General features: G+C 35.5%; 1 protein-coding gene across 1 annotated transcript in view; it reads right to left on the bottom strand.

The window, feature by feature from the left end:
• The window catches only part of LOC123534848 (phosphorylase b kinase gamma catalytic chain, skeletal muscle/heart isoform-like), a 114,024-nt gene extending 109,211 nt beyond the window's left edge, over positions 1 to 4,813 (bottom strand). Inside the window, exon 1 of the mRNA XM_045317294.2 lies at positions 4,700 to 4,813. The gene's annotated coding sequence lies outside the window, so the exon portion shown is untranslated. The remainder of the gene's footprint in view (positions 1 to 4,699) is intronic.
• Positions 4,814 to 12,125: the final 7,312 nt, after the last annotated feature.

Below are 12,125 nucleotides of genomic sequence, written 5' to 3'. Positions count from 1 at the left end.
CAATTCTGTACGCGAATTATTATTTTTCTTTAATGTTTTTAACATTTTAAAAATTAAAAAAAACTCGTCTTTTCTTTTACATTAAATGTAAACATTAAAAAAAAAATCTGTATTAAAAAGGTTGTCCAAAATGGAATTTATACACAATTACAATGTATTTTTATGGCAAATTTAAGGTAATCGGGTTATTTTGAAAATTTGCAAGTTATTCAATCCCTGTCCGCAGATTCATAGAGAGATGTATTTATGAAGAAGTCAATAGAAATTCCCGAGTCGGAAGAGATGAATCAAACAGTAATGTAGTCCTTGCAATCTATTACCTAAACAAAATATTAAAAACACTCTTACAAAAAAATATATAATAATAAAAGATATAAACATGATTTTAACCCTTGTGAAATAGTCATTTAATAATGAAACAGAATATTAGTAAGCACAGTAATTATGTGGCTTCGTTTTACATAGATTTTATATATTAAACATGAAAATAAAAAATCATAACCTAGCAAATACTGTAGTTTATAAAGAATTATACTAATGTACCTAAACATCATTCCTTCAGATACATTCGTAACAGAAGTAAACATCTTTTAAAGCAAAGAAGTATAAAATACATTTATATAAATTTATTTTTATAGCTCTTTGTTTAAAGCTATTAATTTTAACTTGTAACATTTTAGAAAAATATGATTTCATGCCAAACAGTAAACAAAGAAAATCGGAATGGTGTTAAATGATTTATAACAGTTAGTTATTATTAGTATGATAACACAGTTTTCAACTTATATAAATTTAACTTTAACATTTTGCATACGCTTGTCGCCATGTGTTGCGCAAATACACCTGCAAATAAAGGAAGCGTGTGTTTACCCTATTGCTAATAATACAATATATGTAAATAAATATATGTGTGTACATGTATGTTCGTCTGATAAACACTTGTAGAAAGCATTTGTATATGTTAGCTGATACCGATTTAAAAAAGAATCCTAAGTATGTTGGCCAAAAAAAAAGAAAAATGTCTCGAGAGCACTAATATATATGTATTATAGTTTCCCAAGACTATCGTTATTTTGTTATTACTGACCGCAGACACATTCTAATACATCTACGTGTCACACCTTGATAATTATGTATAAAACATCTCTACACATAATTAGTTGAAAATTGTTTATACAGTAATTTACTGAAAAGGGTGTTATTGTCACTTAAAGAAAACTAAAACCGAAACAATAAAAATATTGGACACATGAAGATGACAACATTTCCCATACAAAGAAAGGTGTGATAAAAGTATATGAAAAAAATACAAGAATGATAATGATAACGATTTATTTATAACAATTACAATTCAGATAAATAAATTCGACTATTCCTACAATAAACTTTAAAATACAGTTTCTAATTTTAAATGAAACGTTGACCGCGATGGTCCCTCGCGTGAACACTGCGAATCCTCGCGGCCGGTCATCGCGATCCGCGATGATCGTGATCGCGAGGGCCGCTCGGGTGTCCGGCCCTCGCGACTGAACACCCGTTTTTTTTTTCCCCGCGAGGGTCGAAGGGTTTTTGAAGGTGCCGCGCTAGCTGTACTGTATATTTACGGCTTTATAAGCATTTCTTGTGCAAAAATAAAAATACTACCGAATGTACTTGGTTTTTTTTCTTCAATTCTTCAATTTGCAGGAATAACGACAAGTATTAAATTAGATAAAAGCTTATCATATTAACTGCACTTACCTCACAGAATATACAGTTCGTCTTAATAATAATAATAATAATAATAACGACTTTATTTATAGAGGCGACACAGTTGGGCAAGCCCAGTCTTCCCTGTGAGCCTCTTGAAATATGTACATGGTATTTACAACATGATAGTAATGGCATAAAACTAATTAACATTTTAAGTTCAGCATTAAAACAAAGACATAAATTAAACATGACAAGAAGTATAATATTATGTACATGAATGATAACAGCTATCAGTGTTCACCAGAGAACCTCCACTGTAAGTAAGCATGTTTAAATGACTGTATGGAAGAGGACTGGCGTATTTGTAGTGGAATGGAGTTCCATATATGTGGTCCAGAGTATGACAGCGATTTTCTAAAGAATTCTTTATTTGGCTTTGGAATGTGTAAAAGGTCGTCTGAGTGTGATCTGAGAGTGAATGCATGAGAGCAGCTGGATTTTGTGAAAAGATGTTGGATGTAGCTTGGTGACTGTTCATGTTGAGATTTATAGACAATTATGGCTTTTTTAAATTCCAGTCTTTCTGGGAATGTCATCCACTTAAGTTCTTTGAACAGCAATTTGGATGGTGTGTCAAAATCTTTGTCTAGAATTATTCTGGCTGCTCGCTTTTGAAACTTGATGAACAGATTTTGAAGCTCAAGACTGCAATTTCCCCAAATTGTACAGCAGTAGTCTATATGCGGCAATATATATGCATTGTAGAACATTTTGCGAACACTGATACTGAGATAATGTTTTATACGCATGAGGAGGTAGAGTTTTGAATTACATTTCTTAAGTGTGGTATGAACATGTGCTTTCCAGTTTAGGTTACTGTCTACATTAACACCCAGCAGTTTTTCACATTTGGAGTAAGCAATAACTTCATTATTTAATTTAAGCTTTTGGGATGATTGTTGAATTGTATTTTGTTTGTAATTATTTGCAGTTATGAACATCAATTTTGTTTTTTGAATGTTGAGAAGCATGGCATTTTGTGAGCACCAACTGTGAATTATGTCTAAGTCAGACTGAAGGTTTTTGTATATTACTTTTACATCAGAGTCTGTTGTGCTGATGGTTGTGTCATCAGCAAACATATCTGTTTCTGAGTGTTGTATATATAAAGGAAGGTCATTAATATACATAATGAACAAGAGGGGACCTAAAACTGAGCCTTGTGGAACTCCTGAGGTTATCTCCATTGAATCAGAGTACTTTCCAGACACACATACTTTTTGTTGGCGGTCTCTGAGATATGACTGAAGCCACTTGATCGAATTGCAGTCGAATTGATATGCTGACAATTTATCGAGCAGCAATGAGTGATTGACAAGGTCAAATGCTTTGCTTAGATCAAGTTCATTTAAAAATCGATAATGATCTTTTTTCTTAATTTATTTTCTTTTGTTAAACGAAATATGAAATATGAAGAAACAATTAAATAATTTCAAATAATAAACATGTGACAGACCCTTTCCAATCATGTTAGGCCCTTCTCGATCAGCGTAGTTTATGTCATAACCCATATTTTGTCTATAATTCATTTAAAAATCATAAATAGCTATTTCATAATTCATAATTTATTTTCTTTTCTATTTCATAGATGAAATATGAATAAATAAATAAATAAGTTCCAATAATAAACAAACAGCAGGCCCTTTCCGATCATGTTAAGCCCATTCCGATCAGCGCGGTTTATGTCATGACCCGTATTTTATCTATAATTCATTTAAAATTCGAGTATTAATAAATGTTTTATTTTAAATTATTTTCTTTTTCATTTGTTAAATGAAATATGAAGTAATAATTAAATAATTTCCAATAATAAACATGTGACAGGCCCTTTCCGATCATGTTAAGCCATTTCCAATCAGCGCAGTTTATGTCATGACTCGTATTTTGTCTATAATTCTTTTAAAAATAACAAATAGATAACTTTTTTTCGTAATTTATATTTTTTTATTATGTCATAATGAAATATGAAGAAATAATTAAATAATTTCCAAGAATAAACATGTGACAGGCCCTTTTCGGAACATGTTAAGCCCTTTCCGATCAGCGCGGTTTATGTCATGACTCGTATTTTGTCTATAATTCATTTAAAAATAACAAATTGATAACTTTCTTTTTGTAATTTATTTTCTTTTATTATGTCATAATGAAATATGAAGAAATAATTAACTAAATTCCAGTAATAAACATATGGCAGGCCCTTTCCGATCATGTTAAGTCCTTTTTGCGGAAAGGGCCCTTTCCGGTATCTAGTCATAGCGGGCCGCGGGTTCGCTCCGCGCTTTGGGCATTCTTTTTTTTTCTTTTTTAATATATAATATTTTCAATTTCTTTTTAACAATACATTCTCAAGATATTAAAAAATATTTAAAAAAGAAAATAGATCGCCCATAGCACAGAGCGAACCCGCGGCCCTGCCCAAAAATAAGCTCACACAACCAGCGTCTGTACTCTCTCGGCCATCGCGGCAATTGACGTCGTGAGCGAGTATTTTCATTTTAACCACTAACGATATTGTCTGTGTCCCGGCTCTGTGTAGTAGGGGCCTAAATTTGACTGTGCAACATCAAGCTGGGATCTATTCTCCTATTCCTTGGACAAGCTATTTTGTGTTCAAAATGCTCAGAGTAAGTTGTCTTGTGTTTTTTTGAGCATTGATAGACTTAAGAGTATGGGAATTTTTCAAACATGTTGAAATGGTAACAGAAGTCGTTGGATGATCGAGACCTGTGCTCAGTTTGTTTTAAAAAACGAAAATATATTGACTGAGGGTTGTCAGGGGCGGCCTGGGAGGGGGAGGGTTGTTTGACCCCCAAGTGTCTGTGGTAAATGCCAGTAGAAATTGCCATCTATGCAATCTTCTTTGCTAATCTTGGCATCTTAATTGTCTTCTGCCATCAATTGCATAATTTCTACTTCAACTTGTTACAATACAGGTATTTCAATTTACCTTTTTAAATTTCATTTATTCCCTTTAAAACATCACGAAGTCTTTGGAAGGTCGTTTATTTGATACAAAAATTATTTTTGGCATTCCGTACAAAAAATTGGAAGAGTACTTCAAATGCAAAGAAGAACTCAACGATTTTAAAAGCACGAAAAGGAACATATTACGCTAAACCTCCCACGGAGACGTAAACATTTGGACAGACGAACCACAAAGAATATTAATAGACTGAAATTTAAAACGTAAGTGAAACACTTTGTAACTATGGGAATGGAATAGTCATAGCCTCTATGCCGTCTAAACAGCAGATCGCATGTACTGACATGCTGCCGTTTGACTGAGGCCCGATATGTGTAGCCGAATTCAGAGCTGTATGTATAGATCTACCTCAGACCATGACATAGTTTTTCATGAACTAAATATTAACATAAGAAGACCAGTTCAACCCAAAAGATTAAGTCAATGTTATAAGAAAACTAACTGGTGTAAGTTCGAATCAGACATACTTGAGTTTGAAGTTCAATTTTCCAACTCAAACCGTACAGATCCCAACTCCGCATGGAGTCCATTTAAACAGGAAGGTCCAGTACGTATCAGTTGTTCCAGATTTAAAGAAGAAATTAATAAAATAGAAAAAGTGGAAACTCCACAGGTCGTTCAACACAACAAAAACGAAAATGTTGCAGGTTCGGTTTGATTGAGCCTGTTCATGGACGGTAGTGGAAATGCATGCTACCGTCCACGCCCTCTAGCCCCGGGTTGAGCAGAACTCAACATTTACACATGCTAAAAGTACAAAAAAACAATTCAGAGACATCCGCAGATGTGTTCATACGGCGGTGCACATGGAACCTTCAATGCTACACTAGTGTGTAATTCCATGAAAAGCGGCGTATGGTCCCCAGTTAAAATAATGGGTTTGCCATAAACGAGAAAACAATGAGCAGAACTAAACAAACTAGAATTTAGAAAGGGGATCTGAGGTTATGGAGCCTGCATATCTCAAGAACTGCCAAAAGACAAAATTAAAAAACAGGCACCATATCCAAGGGGTGATTAAACAATACCCAAAGCTATGAAAACGTGAGTATTGGAACCACCCAGGCCGAAATGTTCATGCTGAGAAACTAAACAGTACCAGTAACACGACATAAAAGTCGTGCTGAACGATCTGAGAAGATCGAAATATAACAGCCCTGATTGAATGTACGGGGAGACATTTTACGGCCACCACAAGGCACAAACAACGCTGCTGTGAAAATAAAATAGAAAAAGTGGAAACTCCACAGGTCGTTCAACACAACAAAAACGAAAATGTTGCAGGCTCGGTTTGATTGAGCCTGTTCATGGACGGTAGTGGAAATGCATGCTACCGTCCACGCCCTCTAGCCCCGGGTTGAGCAGAACTCAACATTTACACATGCTAAAAGTACAAAAACAATTTAGAGACATCCGCAGATGTGTTCATACGGCGGTGCACATGGAACCTTCAAGCTACACTAGTGTGTAATTCCATGAAAAGCGGCGTATGGTCCCCAGTTAAAATAATGGGTTTGCCATAAACGAGAAAACAATGAGCGGAACTAAACAAACTGGAATTTAGAAAGGGGATCTGAGGTTATGGAGCCTGCATATCACAGGAACTGCCAAAAGACAAAATTAAAAAGCAGGCACCATATCCAAGGGGTGATTAAACAATACCCAAAGCTATGAAAACGTGAGTATTGGAACCACCCAGGCCGAAATGTTCATGCTGAGAAACTAAACAGTACCAGTAACACGACATAAAAGTCGTGCTGAACGATCTGAGAAGATAATAAGCCGAGTGATAAACACATCCCAACAAAACTAAGTAAGACACGTGCGGACCTCCCCTGGTTATCCCCCAAAATCCTCAGAGTTATACGCAAACGGGACAAAATGTATTAAAACATGGAAAAAATGGTAAACAATTAATCAACTATTGCCCAAGCATTTAAGGGCCTAAAGTGTAGGATCCAAAAGGAAATAAGAACTCCTATTGGTCTTATTTGGAATCGGTCATTTTTACTGGTGACTCCCAACCGGATAGGAACAAAAAGTTCAACTCGTTTGTTAAACATAACAAAACAGAGGGTTGTGGTGTAGCTCCTTTGAAATGTGAAGGTCTACTCATACCGACCCGGTCACAAAGGCAAAAATCCTCAATAAATAGTTTAAATCCCCCAACCTCTAAGCCTGAAACAACTCTGCAAAACACACACCCCAATTCAGCACCAAAGATGCCAACGATCCTCATAACTGTTGAGGGCGGGGACAAGTTATCAATGGGGCTTAATAAATGATCTGCCTGAAAGTGTTAAAGGCAAGGTGAGGCTGTTCGCAGATGATACAATAGTCTATGTTACGGTCAAATCAAACAGTGATGCCCAAGCCCTACAGCAAAACCTTTTCAGTCTCAGAACCTGGGAGTCTGATTGGTCCATGGAATTCAATCCAGATAAGTGCGAAGTCCTAAGAATCAGTCGCAAAAGAAACCCTGTAATATTCCCTTATAAGCTGCATGACATCGAGTTAAAATCGGCTGATTCTGCCAAATATTTAGGCGTAACCATTTGTAAAGACCTATCCTGGACCAATCATCAATAATGTAACATCCAAAGCAAAAAATTCCCTAAGATTCCTCAAACGTAATGTCAAAACCCCAAATAAAAGAGTCAAAGAGGTTGCATATAAAACCTATGTTAGACCCCAGTTAGAGTACTGTTCCACCATATGGCATCCATGGCAAAAATACCTAACCCATAAAATTGAGCAAATTCAAAGATCTGCAGCAAGATATGTCTTTAATGACTACAATTACACCAGTAGTGTCTCCAAAATGATAAATGAACTAAACTGGCAAACCCTAGAACAACGCCGTAAGATCAGCTCAATTACTATGTTATACAAGATCCAACAACCCCTTGTTTTTGTTGACCACAGTCACCTTAGACCTACTAGAAACTTGAACTACTTGATACCGTATTCAAAGACACATTATCATGCAAACTCCTTTTTTCCCAGAAGCATACGTCTGTGGAACAGTCTCCCTGTGTCTTTGCAAGCTAGTACCAGCTTAGAAGTATTTGCTGGGCAGCTACCACCCTTCTATCAGTTCTAATTCAACTTCCTGCTTTTACTTTTTAACCTGACCTGTAAAATAGTTCTTTTACTTTATCTTTGAGATGCACATAATCTCTGTATTCTTATTATTTTTAACAGCTATCCCTGACAAAGCGCCTGCTAGTTATAATCGATAACGATTGTTAAGCAGTATAACATAGACATACAAATAAAGCCTCTGGTCCTGATGAAATTTCCCAGGATTACTAAAAGAGCTTCACTAAGAGATAGCCCCACTCATTACAAAGATATTCCAACTATCTCTTGAAACAGGTCAAGTCCCAAATGACTGGAAGAGAGTAACAGTTGCACCAGTTTACAAGAAAGGTCCAAAATGCAAGGCTAGTAACTATAGGCCCATATCCCTAAATTAATGGAACATATTCTTGTCTCAAATATCATGTCCCACATTGACAGAAATGATCTCCTTAGCCAGTATCAACATGGCTTCAGGTCAAAGCATAGCTGTGAAACACAACTTGTAAGTTTCACACAAGAGGTATTTGACAATCTTGAGAATAGTCAACAGACTGACGTCATCGTCATGGACTTCATAAATTGATTCATAAGCTGTATACCCTGGGAGTCCACCGATTAGCATCCCAGTGGATCAAGTCGTTTCGCAAGGAAGTTATGGATGACTTTTCCACAGATGACCTTCCTGTTCTTTCTGGGGTTCCACAAAGATCAGTCATTGCCCTTGTCTCTCCCTAGCCTACATAAAGTAAGTCACGACTTTTTGAAGATGACACTATAGTCTATCTGACGGTTAAATCATCCCTTGATTTCTAATTCTTACAAAATGATCTCCATTCGCTTAAAGCCTGGGAAAAGGACTGGTCAATGGAGTTCAATCCGGATAACTGTGAGGTACTGAGGATAACTCGAAAGAAAAAACCTATCATCTACAATTATACACTCTATAATATAGCACTAAAAACTACAGAAGCTGCTAAATACCTGAGCGTCACACTAAGTAAAGACCCCACTTGGTCAAAACACATTGTTAACATCACATCGAAAGCAAATAACTCACTTAGATTCATCAAAAGAAATGTCAAAACAAACAACAGAAGAGGAAAAAAAAAACAGCTTACAACACCATATATGTCCACCCACAGCTTGAATACTGTTTCTCTATATGACACCCTTGGCAAAAATCCCTCACATACAAAATTGAACGAGTACAACGACCTGCAGCTCGATACATATGTAACAACTATGGTCAAACGAGCAGTGTCACCAAAATGCTTAAATATCTCAACTGGCAATCCCTTGAACAATTCCCTTATTATATTTTTTAAAAATAAAGTACAGTCTTATTGCAGTTGACCATAACCACCTCGCACCTACAAGGAACCTAAATTACTTGATCCCACAATCTCATACGCAATACCATTCTAACTCCTTTTTTCCAAGAACAATTCGTTCCTGGAATGGTTTTCCCCTACACATACAGTCCAGCCCCAGTTTGATTCTATTCACTGAGAGGCTGGCAACTGTAACCTTCTAATCTATATCTATGTTTTTAGGCTGGCAAACTTGTTCGCTAGACTATTATTACCACAAGTCAAAAGTCACAAAGACTGCTGAGACTGACTAACAAATTATATTTCATGCTCAATTCATATAGTTCCGTGCTGTATTTCAATTTTACCATGAATTTCTTTAAAAATTGTTAAACTTACCTGTTTCAATAAATTTATTTTTTTTTTCAACCATTTTATAATCATGTTTTCTTTTATAGGAAATGTATTTGAAATTTTAAAGTAAAAACAGATCTTTATAAAGGCGTTGCTAATTGCATATTCAAACTTACTACGCGTTTCTTTATTAAGCTGGCGAAACGTCACTCTGCTTGTTCAGACTGTTCCATTATGCATGCGATCAAGTTTATTTTTAGACAGTGGGATAGTGTAATTTTAAAAGCAGGAATAGTACCTTAAGTTCTTACACAAATTAAACGCGCTTAGAATCTTGCAATTAGAGTTCTGTCAACAATTTTATATCTATATATCTATTTACGAATCTAAAATATATTGCATATTTCATGGTGTTAGAAAAATCGAAATAAATAGTGAATATAAAAGGTAATGGAGTTTTCCCCAGGCATAATCTATTGTTAGAATTCCTTGGATTATTTAGGTTTTTCTGTAATCTATTTCAGGCTATACGCGACTCATAATAAAAGCCGTACCACACGTACGTTTCTTTTACCTTACTGTGCTAAGTATAATTATGTATATATGAGCCGTGCCATGGGAAAACCAACAAATTGGGTATGCGACCAGCATGGATCCAGACCAGCCTGCGCATCCGCGCAGTCTGGTCAGGATCCATGCTGTTCGCTAATAGTTTCTCCAATTCCAATAGGCTTTAAAAGCGAACAGCATGGATCCTGACCAGACTGCACGGAAGCGCAGGCTGGTCTGGATCCATGCTGGTCGCAAACCCACTATGTTGGTTTTCTCATGGCACGGCTCATATGTTTATAGGAATTTATTACTTGGCATTCAGTTCACCATAATTTACTAGAACTTGAAAAAAATGCAAGTCTTTTCAATTTGATTAATGTTTATACATAATTTTGGGGATGGTATATCGAAGTATAGATATTGTGTTTGTTACTTATATATTTTTTTCTGATATTATAAATTTCTTATATGCAGTTTAAAAGTTCAAAGGAAAGTTCTTGGAACGTGACTGTTCCTAAATTGGATCTCTATTATAAGATTCTTTCACTAGTTGTAGGTGCAGATGGGAATATCTGGCTCGAGGGTAACTGTTAACGCGGTAACTCGGCAGGAGCTGGCTCGAGGGTAACTGTTTAAGCGGTAACGAGGCTCCTGCCGTGTTACCGCGTTAACAGTTACCCTCGAGCCAGATATTCCCATCTGCACCTACAACCAGTGATTGAATCTTTTTCTTGCATGCCATATTCAACAAATAATAGTAAAAATAATTTCAAACAAATGATTTTCTTTTAGCACTTTTTTCTTATAGTAGCGTACTAACAAAGCGCGGGAACTTTACGTCCGAAAACAGGAAGTATGTCATGACGTTACAAAGTCGAAAACAACGTAAGAGTTCCGGTTTTGTTTTATCATCAGCATTGAAACGTTATGTTATTTCCGTAAAATGACGTTTTTTGAATCGAGAAATATGTTATAAGGAACAAAGAGAAACTGTCAAGGTATATCCCGTTTTACGTAAAACATTAATATTACTACACAAATCTTCTGTACATATGTAGTTCGTTATACGTCATTTACAGCACGAGAGTCATCTTACACCCTGGCGTGTAAGATGGAGCTTTCCAGCACCGGTGAAACCACCAGAAATCCCAGTCTGGTATGCAAGAATATAATATAATATATAAACATTCATGAATAAGTGACGAATTACTCTCGGCATAAAGATGCGTTTTATCCTCCATACATTATCTCCCTTCTATTGAACGCATGATTGATATGGCATTATATAATCTATTTTATTATTATTGTATGTCTATTACTGTTATTCAGTGTCGTGTCATTCATATTCTAAATTTTGTTATTGTTATTGTATATGTCGTTATTCATATTGTATGTTCGATTTTCTTATGGAAAAAGTTATTATTGTTAGGCTGTTCTATATTTCGTTATTGTAATAATTTGTATCTTTGATAGTGTTATTCAATGTCGTGCCATTCATATTCTAAATTGTATATGTCGTTTTTCTTATTGTATATTCGACATTCTTGTGGTAAAAGTCCTTATTGTTACATACAATGATAATAACATACATATATAATTTAGCAACGTTTGACATGCCTTAGATTGATTTTGCAATCGTCTCGATAAAAAGCACTACCAGTTGTTTGTTTTCGAAAACGCGTACGCATTTGTGAGCTTGCTTGGAAAACAACGTTTTGTGGGAAAGAAAAAACGTTTAAAGTTTATTTACAGGGTAATATTTACATTTTTTGTTTCTGTTTTAGTCGAATTTAGAACTTATTAACCTTTAGCCTGCTGGCGGCAAGTGATTTTGCCTTTACGATCGGTGCAGACCATGATCAGCCTGCACGGATGTGCATAGTCTGCACTGTTCACTATTCAGTCAGTAAATTTAAAGTTAACACCTCTTTGAATATAATAAGTGGTACTGCCCAAACTGAATGAGCAACCAGTCCATTTTAGAAATTAAGCAGGGTAAAGGTTAAATACTGATGTTGACTGGTACCAGAAACATTATTGATCACCAAACTTTTACCATTGCAAGAAAATAGTTTTTCTTTCATTTTACA

The sequence above is a fragment of the Mercenaria mercenaria genome, chromosome 12 (assembly GCF_021730395.1).
Source record: "Mercenaria mercenaria strain notata chromosome 12, MADL_Memer_1, whole genome shotgun sequence".
Lineage (NCBI taxonomy): Eukaryota > Metazoa > Mollusca > Bivalvia > Venerida > Veneridae > Mercenaria > Mercenaria mercenaria.
This window is presented reverse-complemented; position numbering and strand designations above follow the sequence as displayed.